The 18920-nt window shown below is 34.6% G+C and overlaps 1 pseudogene; it reads right to left on the bottom strand.

Moving 5' to 3' along the window:
- Window positions 1-596: 596 nt before the first annotated feature.
- Window positions 597-18920, bottom strand: part of LOC136849516 (prolyl 4-hydroxylase subunit alpha-2-like) — a 95851-nt pseudogene continuing 77527 nt past the window's right edge.

Below are 18920 nucleotides of genomic sequence, written 5' to 3'. Positions count from 1 at the left end.
GTTAATCAGCTCAGTGGTCTGGTTAAACAAGATATAGGCTACTTAACTTACCATACTCCTACTCAATGAATCACCGTGCAATGTCCTTGAGAAATAGTAAATTGTATATATACCAATTCTTTCATAAATATATATACTGTATGTATACACACACACATATATATAACACACATATATATATATATATATATATATATATATATATATATATATATATATATATATATATATATATAATGAAAGAGATGGTACATATACAATTTACTATTTCTAGAGTATTGAAGGAATGATTATGAACATTCAAAGCATGACATTACACGGTGAGTCACAGAGTAGGAGTATGGTAGGATATCGACCACTTAATAAAGCCTTGATTTTTCTGGACTTACCTCGTCCTTTCAGAATTATCTTCTGGTAACCTGCCATTTCATTTAACATCAGAGTGAGAGCAAATGAGTGCAACACGACCTACTTCATTTGTCTTCAGTGCTATCTGACTTTCTAGGCCAACAACAGCGCAACTAGCAAAATTCAAATATAGATGAATAGGCTACATGAGTTTTATTTTTGGATCATCAGACAAGAGAATTATGAAACGTAATGCAACAATAATGTAGTCATCTGGTTGGCCCCCATAATTAGTGTTCCATGTGCTTAACAATATGGTTAAAAATGAATTTAAGGGCCTATTGGAATTCTAGTTATATGCACGGGTCTGCGAAAGTTATGTTTCCAGCTTCCATGGGAATGAATAACATATTCGTTAAGTCTTGGTCTTTTATTGTGTTACATCACAAGCATTATTATTAAGAATAACGTAACAACTCTTTGGCATAGCAGCATAGCAATTGGACGGTTTTGTATCAATGAGTTTTTTTTAGAAAGATTTTTTATAATAACAATAATAATAATAGGTCTATAATCTATAATAATAAAATCCGAGTGGATCTCGTTTGTCCCCCCGCCCCAGGGTGACAGTAGGGGAGAAGTGACACAGCCACCCACCCCCTGCAAACCGGCTTGCCCGCCCCGGGTTGGGCTGGGTAGGTAAGGGAATGGGAGGGTAGGGGAGACATCCACCCCCTCATGCAAACTGGTTTGTCTGCCCTGGGTGGGGTGGGGTAGTTAGGGGAACGGGAGGGTAGGGGATACATCCACCCCTCCTGCAAATCTGTTTGTCCGCCACGGGTGGAGGCGGGGTAGGTAGGGGAAAGGAAGGGTGGGGAGACAGCAGCGCCGTTCCAGAGCGCATAGCGCGCGCTAACAGGCTTGTTTTGTTAATAATAATGATAACTAACAAGAACAACAGCAATAACAGTTACAGTAACAATAAGCACCTCGATAACAACATATTTAATGAAGTCCGGACTGCCTTATAGTTGGAGATACACTTATATTTCCCAACTCTTAGGGAACATCAAATTGAAAACCATTTCCGTAACCAGGAACATTTAAAACGTTAGTACATTGTGACATTTTTCTATAGATTCGCCGTGCTAAGGGACACTTCGTCAGCAGTAAATCTATCTTAAAGGAAAAGTATAAATAATAGCTTCCTCGACAACAGACTTTTTGAAAGTAATATGAGAGTAGTTCCCCATCTACGAAAAAAAAACAAAAAAACACGTAACAATGAAGTATAAAGCTAAAAGCATTGTTGTAAGGTTGTTAGTTGGTTGTTTCCTACCAAATGACATTCACTGCAGCAACAGGATTTGGTGCTTTAGTTACCACGCAAGAATGCATTATTTCTACATGCATTATTTCTACATTTCACATTTCTTACCAATTGAAGTTTCTAGTCCAATCAAGAGCGAAAGTAATAAATGAATATAACAAACATTCAGATTAAAAACCAAGATATTCACTTTTTCTCATTGCATAATTATTTTAGTTCTCATTTCATGAAATCTTCAAAATCTTGATTTTCCTACATTTCTGTCAGAAGCTAATGAATACATTACAATACCTACAGTCCCCAATGCCAGCATAAACTTCATGAAGGAAATGTTAACATGATACGTAACAGCAACAATTCTATTGATAATGCCCAGAAAACCTTTTTGAAACCTCTTATGCTATCATTGTAAGTGAGGCTAGCGTGTTTATATAAAAGACAAACTCAAGGATTACTTTCTCTTTTTGAGGATTTTGAAGGAAGGAACGATACAAATCGCAGGTTGAATAGACAAAGAAAGATAATAGGAATGTTATGAAGGTAAAACAGTGATTCAGGTCAAAATCTATACAAATTCTTTTAATCAAATTGATATCTTCCATGTATTTAGAAAACCAAACTGATTTTACTGGTTAAAATTATATCGCCTTTATATACGTCTAGAGTAGGCCTAACATGTTCATCTGCCTTACCAACAGCCATAAGAAGTTTTCTGCTTCATAACAGGGAACATACTGGCCAGTAAGATCATTCATCTTAAAATCTAAAACTACGAGTAAAGGTAATTCATTTGTTCTCTTGAAGGTGGTTTTGGTGGGTCCTCTTCAGAAACGAATGATCAATCTCGAGGGTCGTTCGTGCATTTCCATCTGAACTCTTGTCCCCATTCGTGAATCCACAAATTGGCAACTAGAAGTCAAAAAAATTCGTTAGGCAATGAAAATATTTCAGTGTCAAAACCTACAATTATTATTATTATTATTATTATTATTATTATTATTATTATTATTATTATTATTATTATTATTATTATTTGTCGTCAGATTGATGTATGTTTTCTCTCTTGGGAGGCGAAGTTTGCCCCTGTTAAGGGCGATAAGCTTGCGCAATAACACTTCCCGAGCAGCAGAACATTATTAACTGCCTGAAGAGGATGGAGGAGAAGGATGCCCTTCGTAGGAGACGCACCATATTATTATTATTATTATTATTATTATTATTATTATTATTATTATTATTATCACAGATTTATTGACAGAAATTTACAACAAATGGGGAGTATTAGCATGCTAATATACGTACTGACAAATAACAATATATTCTATTCAATATATTTTTTCGGTCAGTAATACAAATTATTTGTTTCAGTAAAAGTTAGAAAACTTTTGAACAAGTCTAAGACGCACGCCATTATAAGAGAGAGAGAGAGAGAGAAAAAAAAAAACATACCTGAGAGGTTACATTCTTGATCCGAGCATCCCTGATTTCTAAAAAAATCCTGCAATTGTCCCGATGATGCAATGATAACCCCTTGCACTTAAAAATAGTAGCCTACATCCGTTTTTGCTATAAGCAAGTGGCGTTAGAGTGCCTTAAAATGTTCCCCAAAATTCCGATTTAGATAGTTGTCAAAAAATAGATGTCATGAAAAAAGACTACTAGGACAAAATGCTCACTCCATTTTTCTCCAAGGAGCACAGGACAGCAAGCGTGGACAGTTCTGTAGTCGCCCTCGCCGCTCCTCTTCAGACTGAACCAAAACAGAGCAGACCCTCGGCCTCGTCTTGCCGGAACCGCAACACCAAGAGTTGGGAAAACAGTCGATCCGCCCGCTTTCACATCATTCAGCTGAAACACAAAAGAGGAATTTAAAGCAGCTAAGAGCAGTTTAAACTTATCCTATCAATGATGAAGACTTTTAATGAAATATTTCGTTGTACAAGTTCACTGAGCATGATTATCCAATCGCCGAAAATATTTACAGTAAGATTTAAGTAAAAATTTGGGAAAATCATTTCACGACGCCTCCTCAGGAAATCATGCTTTAGATTTTCTGGAGATCCTTATCCAGGTCCGGTAAGGAGCCGATTCAAATGGGTGTGATGTGTTTTATTCCTATTGCTCTTCACTAATGAAATATAGCTAGATATTAAAGTTAAGAGTTCGTTTACTCCAGAATTTCTATTGAAACACGACCACTGCTCACTCCTAAGTGACGTGAAAAATAATGAAAATATAAAAAAAAATAGTACATATTTAAAAGTTTACTAATTTTCTCAAGAATAACAGTAATGGGGAGGTCGAGGCGGCAGGTTTTGCCCCTGGGGACGTTATGTACCGTTCTGAAGCCAGGGCCAAGGAGAAAGGCTGGACGTTAGCAATCGGAAACGTATAATTCATTGTCAATGGGCTATCGTTGTTACACACAGGATAAACATATTTTCATACACATCTGGTTTATTATATGTACATGCATGCATATATATATATATATATATATATATATATATATATATATATATATATATACATACACACACACATATGTGTGTGCGTGTGTTTGAGTAGGCTCAACTGCTCCTTCTTCTATACTTACATAGAATAACATCGTAGACATCCGATCACAATGATGAGGCGAATCATCCAAAGATTTCTGAAATATAACACAAATGAACGTTACTAATTGCATTATTAGGGTTAATAATGCAAGTAACTAATAAAATGTCTGTTATGAACCAAATCTTTAGAGATGTTTACTCATAATGTTGTATATTCTAACAAGAAAGACGGGAGGCAGATTCTTCCTATATTTGATTCCCTAGCGTTCAGTGGAGGTCAAGTTTTCTTTCAGCCTTTCAGGTTATATAACTTTTGTTAGATTAAAACAAATGTCTCTGCGGTGTCATTTTCCTAAGCCTTTGAACTTCTGTGGTTTCTAGGTGTTCGGTGATTCTGGAAAATGTTAAGTCTAATGGTTCCAATAATATTTAAGTTTCCATGAGTCTCTGGGACTCGTAGATCTGTTATATTGTCTTAGATCTGTTATGAGTCACCTTTAACACCGAAAATAAATTATATAAGTTGATGAGACATTCAATAACAGTGCCCGCTCATTTGCATTCCTGAGTCTTCGCATCAGTGGCGTCGCTATGGGGGGAGGGGAGCAGTCAGATGTTTGGCACCCCCCCCGCCTTGTCCCCCCAGTTGAAATCCCCTTTATAGCCAAACTTTAACCCTTATAGTATTTGATACATTTGCATATAGTAAGATTTGAAAATTAATTGATAATTGAGCTCTGTAATTTCAAATACAGGTTTACTAATTGCTAATACTATTATTTTCCTTCATTCACACGGATTTATAGAGATGGACACAGAAGGAAGATCGAGAGCCCTGGAATCACTTAGAGAATACGAGGCTGAACAAAATGATCTTTTCATTCTTCAGGGTAGAATATCGCCAAAAGTTCGGTCTGCATTTGCAAAGATATTTATTACCAAAAGGCCAGAACTTTACAAGGTGGGTTAATTATTAGAACAAAACAACACTTTTCCATGAAGTAAGATACAATATAAAGATATAAAGAAAGTTATTTTTAATAAGAAGTTTTTTTTTTTATAAGTGGTGAGCTACAATGATTTCTATGGTGATGATGACAAAGGGTGGGTATTTACATCCTTAGCACCTGATAATATCAGCAATAGCATGACGTTTGCAACCGTCAGCTATTAACTGGTTTTAATAGGAATCTACATAAGCAGCATTTTGTATTTTGTATGTAATCATCATTTAAGGCAGGTTTTCTGAGACTAAGTAATTTAGAAATATTTGTTTTTTTATTCCAGAATCTCCACCACACCGTTAATTATCCCAGTTCATTTTCCTCCACACGCTTTGAGCTTTGGACATGACACGAGCTGAAATGGCAGACTAACGTTCTAGTAGTACTATTAAGTAGTTTAACCAGACTACTGAGCTGACTTTCAGCTCTTATAGGGCTGGTCAAAATTCTGATGAAGAAAAAACGAAAAGAAAAAGACCAACAGAGAGCAAATGATTAGCTTATGGGCACAACAGGGCCAATAAGCACGGGATCTACAATAAGCAAATTACTGTTATGTCCGCTAATCTGGTTGAGCTGATCGGTGCAGTTCAGGTCTGCGTGGGAGTCATTGTCATGTAATTCGTCTTGACCCATCTCATATTGGGACAAACGATGTGGAAGAGGGGTTTATGTTGCTTGTGCGAAAATTGCAAATGGCCCTAATCATAATCTGCATTGTAGGTTTTTAGAAGTTAGTAGCCCGGGCATATATTTTTATCATGTTAAACCTACCAACGCAGTAGAAGAAAGATTACGTTCAGCTTAAGTAATGATTTAAAAACTGGAGCATAATTTCATCGTATACTCATAGTAGGGTATGATAATATGTCTGTAATTTTGCTAACTGTCTAATAAAAATGGCATTTAGTAAGAAAAATACAAAAGTCATTTATTAATAGGAAAATAAGTTACATTAACTGGATGAGCAGCTCTGCCCATCTCCTTTAGAAAATAGCACAAGACTGAACGCGACAGGTTTTAGGCTATAAAAACAAACGCACAAACAAAAAGATGATTAGCATCTACAGCATATAAAGTACAAGGTATATAACATGGATGAGATGAACTGATTAAAAACTGGTCAGTCTATCTTGTAAGATGAATCAACCAAATCTGTGATTCCATTTTCCATTTTATATCAATGCTAACTACCAGTGACTGTTGAGAAATTTAAATTGTGCAATGTTCGACTCGAACGTAAAGAAACATGTAAAAATGAGCCGAAGTTTCTTTGGAGCAATCGAATCTTCTGTACAGCGTAATGCTGTATGATTCTCTCGATGTGCTGCAGTGCGAAACTCAGCCACGACCGGGCAGCGCTCAGTTGTTCCCAGATGCGGTCAAGTGAAGATACGTCGGCGGCTGGCACCCTAACGGTGTCAGATGCACGACCCATGGCTAAACTTAACCTTAAATAAAATAAAAACTACTGATGCTAGAGGACTGCAATTTGGTATGTTTGATGATTGGATGGTAGATGATTAAGATAGCAATTTGCAGCCCCCTAGCCTCAGTAGTTTTTAGGATCTTGAGGGCAGACGGACAGACAAAGCCATCTCAATAGTTGTCTTTTGCAGAAAACTGAAAATCCATAAATTTCTATTTAAATAAACCATTTTTAGGAAATGTTAATATTCTGTCCAGTAGGGTCATTCGTTCCTTTCAAAACTTTTCACATTTGTGAGCAAATCATCACGGTTAGATTTTGCTAGTTTAAAATGCATGGGATAGACAAGTGTAGGAAAATGCTCTGGTCAGAGCATCTCAAAAATCAGTGTTAACGGCCAAAATGAATTCACACCAGAGAAAGTTTGATTTGAACAGTAAAAGATCGTTTGCTATGTATAATATATTGGCTAGAAGCTAACCTGGCTAACAAACATGGAAGTATAATTAAACTCCCGCTGTCTGTCAGGTTGTCCCCAGAGAGGAAACCCATTCATATTCTGACAAGATGAGAGACAGGAACTGTAAGTAAACAATAAAAACCGAGTCATCTTACTAGTCAGAACCTGGAGAATTTCCTGTCAAAGTCAATGCGTTACAAAAGAAAAAAAAAATGAGCACTGGGAGACACATAACAAAGTCATGTAAGGACTTTCATGTATCTCAGCGTCATGGCAAACTTTTCAGATCGGTAATACTTTATATTAGACTCTACCCGGGAGAAACCCTTGATTTTATTTTATGGCGAGTGTTTGTTTGTTTGAGGGAGAGAGAGAGAGAATGATATAAGAAGAAAAATCTACTTTTCATGACTTAGAAATATAAACAGACGTAAACGTCTTTAATTTTCACCTCGCAAACTTACACAGAAAGGTCCATTGCGGATAAAGTAATCAGTCAAGTTACCCTAGTACATACATTAGTGAAAACTATCATTAGGTTGATTTCTTCAACATGAACACTTCAGATTAACACGCCACAGACTCTACGAAAAGCTCACCTCTGGTCGTCGTGTCATGGAGAGCATTTTTAACCGGGCTGTAGTCGTGGGTGATCCGACGCGACGCAGGAAGTGGTAACTGTTAATCGGATTGTTTACATAGTCGGCGTCTTCTCCTCCCCAGCTCTTAAATTACCTGCAAGAAAGAATGATCACGAACCAAGCAATGACGTGACACATGATGATTCCTCCTGGCGTCATCCCGGGTTCAAGAGAATTAGGTGGGTTAAGATGTTTGTCAATCGGAATAAACCGTAAATGGAAGTCTGCAGCTTTGACTGAAAATCGTAATTTGCGTTGTGGATTCATTTCATGAATTTCCTATATTATTGCGTTTACTTATATTACTCTTTAAATCAGACTTCGTGGCAGTTGCCTTTATTTATACATTAATCACTTTCCATACATTCGTGATTCAGTTATACATACATGCATACATACATACACACACACATATATATATATATATATATATATATATATATATATATATATATATATATATATATGTATATATATATGTGCATACATACATATATTAGGTGTCTTTTAGTAATAACAACGAAAGCGCTTGGTACTTATTTTATTTTCTCTGTAGTCCTAGTTAAATGTATTGTTCACACGCTGTTAAAGTGACACAAGCATATATATATATATATATATATATATATATATATACAAGCATGTATATATATATGTATATATAATACATGTTTATATATATATATATATATATATATATACTATATATATATATATATATATATATATATATATTAATATATATGTGTATATATATATAATATATATATATATATATATATATATATATATATATATATATATATATATATATATATATTGTCTGTATTGAAAAATGTTTGGATACATGACTTGAGTATCAGTCAATCCCTTGATACATCTTCCTGCACTCTCCACAACACAGATTAAGACATAATTGCAATAGTCCAATAAAAAGGTCTCTACCTCTTCAATAAATAAATAGAGAGAGAGAGAGAGAGAGAGAGAGAGAGAGAGAGAGAGAGAGAGAGAGAGACCATCCATACCAAACATTTTAACAAGAAACACAGTCACCATCTATTCTTTCCAAGGAAGCTTACTCATGGTAATTTTAAACATTTATGACCGCTTGAAGCAGATGCTTAGCTTTCCATGATATGCACAAAGCATGTATTAAAATAATACTGGCCACGAAGGCTTGCATTCTCCTGATAGCTGTATTGAAAATAAAGAAAGGACGCTTGACATGGTCTAGTTCGGATTTGCTACACACATTCGAACACAACTGAAAACAACCCTAGACTGTGCCATGCAGAAAATGTAATTTTGTAACCTTTTTTTGCAAAAGAAAATGTTCGCTACATTTACCTTGGCAAATGATGGGAGAGCTATATGCATACCTCTTTCTGTCAATTATTAGTCTCCTGCATTTCCATGTGTAACACTGAGACTCGTAAGCTTGCTTTATTAGCATAAACCAGGATCGAAATTCGAATCCCAGGCGAAAGACGGTTTACTCTTTCCCAGTGAGACTGGAAGTCAGAGAGAACCACAGGGAGGGACGACTTCCTATTTGCAGCGTAATTTGGCCGCCATTTTGATTGTGTGTAATTGGAGCTGCAGTGACAGCAACGTTTTGTAAATAAACATGCCCTGAGCGCACTGCAACCCATTGTGGGGCCAGCAGTTTGTCTTTATGCTAGAACACAACAAACTGCCAATGTTTATTTATTTGACAGCTGTTAAGATTGTTCATTTTATGGACGTGTATCAGAAAATAATGGTACAAAATAGGCCTATATAAGTACGTAACAGTAAGAGGACCACTCAGATACATCACAGCCAAATGTGACTAGATGTAGAACAGACTTTGCTCCAAATAATACCTATTTAGGTAATTCCTTAGTGGGATAAAAATTTGATTCTTCTCAGATATTCTTACAGACATGTAGGCCTATGTGGTATATTTATAAACAAAAATAACTCATAAATGTTTAAACAGTTTTATTCAAAGTTCTGTAAATTAAAAAAAAAAATAACCCTTGGAAAAATGTTTAAACAATTTTCTTCAAAGTTCTGTAAAATAAAATATTACATATTTTCAAACATTTAGGCTATGTAAAATTACATGTAAAAGGACTGCATCTGGAAAAGTAATTATTGTACTTCAATGTCATTAAATGATGGCAGATATAATAGGCCCTAGGAGAACATGCTAGCAAAATGTCAAGCCTTCTGCAAATACCATGCCTTAGCAAAATATGCACAAAAATGCATGCCTGTACACAACTTCTATTGGGAAGTAGGTAGTATTTAATCACTAATCACGTACCACCACCAAAGGCATCAACACATTTATCTGCCAGTGTGTGTGTGTGCGTGTGTTTTACCATTATGTTCCTTCTTAAGGACACACGTTCAATAGATAATTGTCCTTTTAAAAACCTTGCATGCTAGCCTATAATCGTTAGCGAGTTTTATTCAGTTATGAAAATGTATACATGTCTGCTATAGCTCGTGACTTTGAAATGTGTTGTTGACTTAGCAGTTGTGTTCTGAATTTTTTTGGTTAATAGGATCTTGCACTTGGAAAGTTAATGGTAAGTTTTTATCATAAATACACACTCCCACATACACACACACGTATATGCGCCTTTGGTCAGTTCTTGTTAACTGCTGTTGCATCTGTGACATCTATTACTTGGAAGGCTAAACCTCCGAGAAAGTACAAGACATAAAAGAGAAAGTGCTTTAAAGTGCTTTAAGTGATAAATCCCAAATGTGCAGGGCACTTAACTCTCTCTCTCCCTTTCTTATATATATATATATATATATATATATATATATATATATATATATATATATATATATATAATATATATATATCTATAATATATATACTATATATATATATATATATATATATATATATATATATATATATATATATATATATATGTATGTATGTAACTTAATATGTATGTATATTGTATGTACGTATGTATATCTCTCCTGTGCAACAGAAAAGCGTAACACAGAAAGAGAAGCAACTAGAGTCTTTTATCATAGGTATCGATGTTAGAGGCCGAAGACGGGCGCATTGCATTAAAAGGGAATGTTTTTTGTTGATGATGGGGATCACAACAGAAATTGATGTACAGAACAGTGTTTCATTGCAAGTCCTTATTTTATATATTTCTTTTTTTTATGACCTACAGGACATTATATTCTCTCAGTATCATTATTCATGTATTATTGCTTAGTGTATATATTTGTAGTAGGAGAGTTCTTTCTTTCTTTCCTAAGTGTGGTCGTAGGTAACATGACTTGTTTTATTAGTCTCCTTCCCATTGCCGTGCAGAATGTACTACATTTGTTTTATACTTATTAATAGAAATTGCAGTCAGTAATTTTGATCTTATTAAATTATTAAGAGCAAATTTCACCTTTCGTACACTTTTCCATCGATTCCAGTTATCCTCTTTTGTTCTTTAAGAACTAAATCCCTTGTGGATTTAGGAGTGAAATGAAAAGCGGAAATAAACGCATTTTAATACCACCTTATCACATCGTAACATTCTGACGGCGAGCACGTGTCCAACATGGCGGACGGGGGCAGCCATATTGGTCACGTGGTTCTTCCTCCCTCAAACTTAAAGTGCTCGGCATCAGTTGGCGTTTCGTATAAAATTTTGTTTGTCAAACAACCTGTGTTCTTCTTTTTTAATTCTACAATACCGTTTAATCAAGATTCATCAAAATCTTAAAAAATAAGTGGAATGAAAAATTCAAGAGGAAAAGATCCATCGTCCGCCACGCTATGTTTGTTTTCATCGATCAGCTGGTTCGTGACGTCATGACTCCCCACCTCTCCGTCCATCCTTCCCCCCTTACCCCCGGGAGAGCACAGTATCCCTACCCGGGCTTCTGTTGGTCTCTCGTCACTCCAACCAAAACACTCTCTCTCTCTCTCTCTCTCTCTCTCTCTCTCTCTCTCTCTCTCTCTCTCTCTCTCCATGCTTCAACAGTGCATATTATCCCGTTGCTGTTGTTTATCGTTTACTTCTACATTGTTATTAAAATCGTTTCAGGTTTTATAGTTTCAGTTTGTTCTTTGATGATGAAGCCAGTAAACTCGACAGAATCTTAGATCTCACCTTTTGGCTAACCTTGCCGTTTATGCATAAATATATTTCTTTGTCTATCTGTGAAAGTAAGTTTTTAATTAACGAAGATTGCTAATGGTATTTACCTCCATGAACTGCTATGTTGCATGACGTGTAGTTTACTGATTGTGGTCTATAGAATTAGCGTGTCGTAGTGTAAAATTTTCCCTGTCGAAAGTAACCTTCTTGAAGATGGAAATCTGTTATATCATAGTCTTGCCTCAGAGGAAGTCTTTTCCTGGTACTACTTCATATAATATTATCTGTATATATAAACCACCAGGCCGCCACTTGCCAAATTTACTCAGCTCTCCGCAGTTTCGTTACCTGTAATGTAGTGCTTAGTAATACTCTCATGATTTCGTTTTCCACGGCTCATATAATCTCCCATTTTTCAAGAGACAGGCCTCTCTCTCTCTCTCTCTCTCTCTCTCTCTCTCTCTCTCTCTCTCTCTCTCTCTCTCTCCTTGTCTACCTCAGAATCAGGAAAGGAGAGGCTGGACGGTTTGCGATCCTCGCTCTCTCTCTCTCTCTCTCTCTCTCTCTCTCTCTCTCTCTCTCTCTCTCTCTCTCTCTCTCTCTCTCTGGCGTGTGTGTGTGTGGAAGGTTATTTCTGTACTTCATTTTCCTTCCACCCTTTTGTGTCTCTTTTCTTTTTGCATATTAAGATAAGATAAGATAAAATAAGATAAGATAAGGTTCTACAAGATGAGATAACTTTCCACAAGATAAGACAAGGTTCCACAAAAATAAGATGAGATAAGTTTCCACAAGATAAAATAAGTTTCTGTGAGAAAGTAAAACCTACAACTTTCATTCCAGAATATGTTTTGTATTCCAGTACAAAGTCCCAATTCAGAAATGGCTGGTTTAAAGGATTTTAACTCGCCTATGATTAACCCAGTTGGGAGAGTGATTTCACAGCCAGGAGATTATTAAGTAAAACAGGAATATGATTCTCATTAAGGCAGAGCGCTATTGACAACCACTGCGGGAGCATGTGAGGCCGAACGTTTTTTCCTTAAGTATGACTAAGCATGAGTCTTAGTACGATGTGGCACTGGAGCCTGGCTCTTTTAAAGTGGCATTGCTACCTCTCTCTCTCTCTCTCTCTCTCTCTCTCTCTCTCTCTCTCTCTCTCTCTCTCTCTTGACCCTGATCAGATCATACGGGCAGATGAATGTGTTTATTAAAATGATTCTTTTCTTATGATTAGATTAAAATTATCCAAAGCCAGTAACTTAATTGTTTTTTAATTGGGATTTTCTTAAGTGGAGTCCTTTTCCAGCCCAGGCCGGAAGAAGATGAAATCGAAGGGGAGAGGAAAAGATTATGGGTACGCCTCAAAGGAAGCGATAGATGTGCCTCTTGAGAACTAAAGGTTATGAAAATTGTGGGAAACGATAGCAGGAAAAGTTTGAAGCTTGGTATTAGAAAGAATGGAAAATCTCATTGGAGTATAGGGAGAATATTTAGGGCTTCATGGACCCCTATTATTATTATTATTATTATTATTATTATTATTAGTTATTATTATTATTATTATTATTATTAATAGTATTGAAAAATACTCATAGTAGCATGAATCTTAAAATGGAGAAACAAATCCACAGGTAAGTAAATGTACATATATTTAAAGATAAATCTGTACAGAAAGCTTTCGGGAAGTTGTTCGATTCCTCTCTTCAGTCTCAGATTGAAAAGGGGAATCGAACAGTTTCAAAGCCTTCTACAGATTTATCTTTAAAATATATGTACATTTTAACTGTGGGGGTTGTTATTATTATTATTATTATTATTATTATTATTATTATTATTATTATTATTATTATTATTAATTATAATGGCTCTTTGTACATCAGTCAATTTATATAGTCTTCTCAGTTCTTCTTAAATATCTTTTCATCAGCGTGTAGCTGGTGCATCAGATTTGCAAAGGACATACGTCTGATATACCAGCTACACCCTGATAAAAAGAAGGTATTAAGAAGAATGGAGAAGACTATATATAAATTGAATGCCGTAGAACAGCCATCATTTTCTTCAATGCTACTGCCCAGAGAGGGTCTCCTCCTTATTATTATTATTATTATTATATTATTATTATTATTATTATTATTATTATTATTATTATTATTATTATTATTATTATTTCCGCCTTTGTGACATATCTAGAAGCGACCAGGTTTATTTGGTCACGTGACTAAAAATTTTAAGGTTTATTTAAAACTTTAGGACTGTTGGCCCGATTGTATATAAATTGATTCGAAACCTACTGTAGACGAGGCTAAAGTGATTCATATAGAATAGCTAACTCATTTGTCTATATCATGGAGTGACGTAATCATCACGTGGCCTGTCGGCCATATTGGAAAAATAATTTATAAGTTAAAATCATTTTCTTCCACAGGACACCTCAAGGGAAATATTATACTGCATTTGGCATTTAAAGGAAAATGACAGTTGTAAATTTCTTACCAATCCCTATGCAAATTAGGCGTTGGCGCCCGTGTTGTAGCTGATTTAAATTGATATAAGTTTCGGAGCCCGGCATTAATAGTTCAGAAGTTATATATATAATATACATATATATATATATATATATATATATATATATATATATATATATATATATATATATATATATAAATATATTATGTGTGTGATTATAGTATGCATATATATATATATATATAAATATATATATATATATATATATATATATATATATATATATATATATATATATATAGATAGATAGATAGATATAAATATATATAAATGTAATTTTATTTTTTATTTTGTATTACTTTTTCTTTCAATTTTATTTTATTTTTATATATGTTTTAACTTTCAAAAAGAGATCTCTGCTTTAGATGTTCAAGAGTATAATTAATATAAAGACACGTAACATTTAAGATTTATTATATTATTTTCTAATCTCTGGACCCAGAATGAGAAGACATTAAAAAAAGGCCAAGTGCTCTGGGTCCCTTTCTGTGTCCTGTTGTCTATCGTGCTCTCTTTGTCCCCCTTCTTGTTGTCCTCTTCCTCTTATTTCCTCTTCGTTTTCTTGTCGTCTTATCTTTCCCCAACGTATTTCTCGTTTTTGTGTTCTTGTTTGGTTTCATGTGATTTTGTTCATCATTTTTTTAACTATTCTTTTTCTCTCCTAATTTTTCTCTTCCTCTTCACGCTGCTGTGCCTTTTGATCCTCCCTTATTTCTTTCTCTTTCGTTTCTGTTTCCCCCTCTTCCTCTTTTCTTTCGTCTTTCTCTTTTTATTTGTCTTCCTCTTTCTCGCCTTGTTATTTACTCTATCCCTTACCGTATTTTGTTCTTCCTCGTGTTTATATTTTTATTGTATTCTCTACTCAATCATCTCGCATTCCACTTTTTTTTTATTTTCTTCCTTTCCTAAATCCATTTCGTTCGTATTAATTTGTTTCTTATTCTTCCCCTTTCCCATTTTCTTAATCTCCTTTCTTATTCCGCCTCCTCCATGTCCCCCCCCCCTCCCCTCCCCTCCCCTCCTCCCCTCCTCTGATAGCCATTCGACAACCGGACAGATGTTGCCATTGTGTTGTGCGTCGATTTACGAAGGATTCCTTTTATGGATTTGAAGATTCCTTTCGATTGGGAATCGAACTGGGAAGTCTTATCTTCTCGGTTCGGGATAATCCTCTCTGAATTTCATTCATTTGCCTCAAGTCTGTTTTCCGCATTAGTAGTTCTCTGAAATGAATATTCCTCCCTAAAGCAAGGTCATGACGTTAGTAAGATTCCGCGTCGTCAAGGAGTTTAAAGGTGAGGATTCGCAAAGTTGCGGATTGATTGGATTCTTACTATTCTGCGGAAATGCAGGTCCGACCCGTTATGAAATCCGCATTGGAAACAGGAATTCGCTGTATTGCGGGACCCTTGGCGTTCGTAGAATTCCGCATGGCAGATGAGTATTCCGCTGTAATGTATAGCCATCCTGTTTGAAGGTATTCCTCGCTGGGGTAGGAATTCTTCAGGAGAGAGGCTTCACACTAGAATACTGAATCATTTGTCACGTCTGAAAAATCACTTTCTGTTGTCACTTTTCATACCTTGCATTTAAGAGCATCAGTATTGGTATTCCTTTCCCGGGAAATAAATATTATGAAAACATTATATTGTTGTTAACCTTTTTCCCACCAAATAAATGTAATTGCTTGATAAGTTTGCATTATACCTGTCAATCATTCCCACCTTTGATTTCAGAGTGACTGTGATGCTTCATGTGCTATAATTTTTATATATATATATATATAAATATAAATATATATATATATATATATATATATAATATATATATATATATAAATATTATATATATATATATATATAAATATATATATATATATATATATATATATATATATATATATTATATACATATATAAATATATATATAATGTATATATACATATATATATATATATATATATATATATATATATATATATATATATATATATATATATATATATATATATATATATATATATATATATATATATATATATATATATATATATATATATATATATATATATCTCAGGACAGGGTGACAAGGAGACAGTCGGTCATCCGTAGGTGGTATTTATTTGCCGACGCGTTTCGTAACACATTGTTACATTATCAAGGCTAAAAAAGAAAATTTACAAATTAAAATACATGGAATAAAACTAACGACTTCAAGAGTCTCAACATGCTATATAAATATACATAAAACAAGACAATTCATAAAAGCACCTGCTAGACTAAAAGGTTGAGGACTGAATGACTAAAAGGAAAGGAAAGCAGCAAAGAAATCTGGCTCAAGCCAGATACAACTGAACAGAGGTGGTGTTTGAGTTCAACTTAGGAACTAGCTGTTTTATGAATAACGATTCTCTGACCCTCAGCAATCGTTTAGTCGATCCCACGTAAGTCCCCAAATTACATCTGGGGCAAGTATTTATATACGACTGACGATTGCATTATTGGGCAGATTCTATCCTTAAATTTAAAAAGGACCATTGTGGTGGATTTTTTGTATTAAAATGACTCTGCAAACATGTTAAAAATGTTTTCTATTGCAGACTCTAGATTACTTCTAAATTTATCGTCTAGGACGTATGGGATAGTTGCATAGAGTTTTCTTCCTGGTACTGTACTTATAACAGCCGAGTGAGATAGTTTCTTATTTTAAGAAATTCTTGCAGTGTTTAAAGAAACATGAGATGGAAACCAATTATCAGTAAAATATTTAGTAAGAAAATCTATTTCTTTATGATAAGAGTCCCAAGAAGAGGTTAGAGCTACAAGCCCGGTGGAGGAGAGTAAAAATTTAATTTAGTTTAAAATAATAAAAACAAGTACTATAAAAGTTTGAACCCAGACCAGTAAAAGTCTTTTTTCTAAAACGGAAGTGTTAAAACTGTCATTATGTCGGAACACCAAAACATCCAAGAATGGTAATTGGATTATTGTCCCCCTTTCTAATGTAAATTTATTATGGATGTACTTCGTTAATGTACGAGAGAAACCGATCAGCAGCGAAAAGCTGATTTGAAAAGAACGAAGGTGTCATCGACAAACCGTTTATATACAAGAGGATAAAAGTTAAGGGGGCATTTCTTTCAACATGCGCTTCCTCCAGGGAGCACATGAAAATGTTGGAAACGGGGCCTAGAGGTGATCCCCATTGCCATCCCATCTATCTGTTGTACAAACAACTATTGTAAAATAAAAGCAGTGTCCAGCACTGCTAACTCCAACAATTTCTTAAAAAGACAACGATCATACTAAAATAAGTGTCATTGTCTGATAAAAATTTTTATCCAAAATAACTTCAATTGTTTCCTCCACTTGGGACATTTGTAAACAATGACTCAACATCATAATCTTAGTCATATATAAATCAGAGTCTTGGCATAAAATATATGGATTTGAACTCTCGAGTTTTTAAAGTGTGCTGTTAGTAGTCAATTGTTCTAATAGTGGTACTAACATTTGGGCTAATTTCATAGTTTTCTTGCGTGGATTGATGAGCTCTTTGATTCATTCACCTTCGCCTCCGTTCTTTGTGTATTTTAGGTGACCATTATAAAATTCATCGCTAATAACGGTGGTATTATCAGGCTGAGCAGATCCACTCTTCATAAGATTAACTTTATTGATGCTAGAGCAATTGAGTACGTTCTTTTTTAAAACCTGGATTTTATCTTCAAATTTAAAAATGGCAATCAGGGTTAATGATTTTTTGACTTCTTCCATCAATGAATAACTCCAGTCTGAATAATCATCTCCATGTTAAGATACCCAGCAAAGGCTAACCCTTATGTAGTTTTAGTAATTTACCAGATTTTGCATTTTTATTGTGTTTGTCTATCATACCGTTCTCTTAAGGTGTCCAACTGATAGTCAGTTTTCTAAAAGCTTGTTGAAATATCCGATAATTACGTTGTAATTTGCTGGTCAATATTGAAGGTTGATTCTTTAATTTTGGCTAATAGTGATTCTAAATTAAAAATTTCTGGTATAATGCTAGGTTTGTAACAAGGCATGCTTTCATATTTGGATAAAGGGTTTTATTCTTCTCGTTTTGACAACTCTTTGAGGACATTTAAAATTGATATCAAATTTATAGTTAAAATAGGTGCAAGAGGAGAAAACCAAGCCACTTTGCAATTTGCCGTACAATTAGCATTGAATGACCAGAGCCTGATAGGCTGGTTTAGAAATGTTTTTTTTTTTTTTTGTTAAAAAGAATTTGAAAATAATAAAATCGATAAAAGACAAAGGTGCTGCGTGCAGTTGATGACAAATTTTGTACAATTGACAAATGTTTAGTTACAGTAAAAGTTTTTGTAAAAATTTCATGTTTAAACATGGGAAATTAAGATCAAAAACTTTCAATGGAATCGAGTTAATTTTGGCACTATATGTGGATCCTCCATTCTCACGATATGGTTATGATTTTTGGTCTTCAGAT

This window comes from Macrobrachium rosenbergii, chromosome 21 (genome assembly GCF_040412425.1).
Source record: "Macrobrachium rosenbergii isolate ZJJX-2024 chromosome 21, ASM4041242v1, whole genome shotgun sequence".
NCBI lineage: Eukaryota > Metazoa > Arthropoda > Malacostraca > Decapoda > Palaemonidae > Macrobrachium > Macrobrachium rosenbergii.
This window is presented reverse-complemented; position numbering and strand designations above follow the sequence as displayed.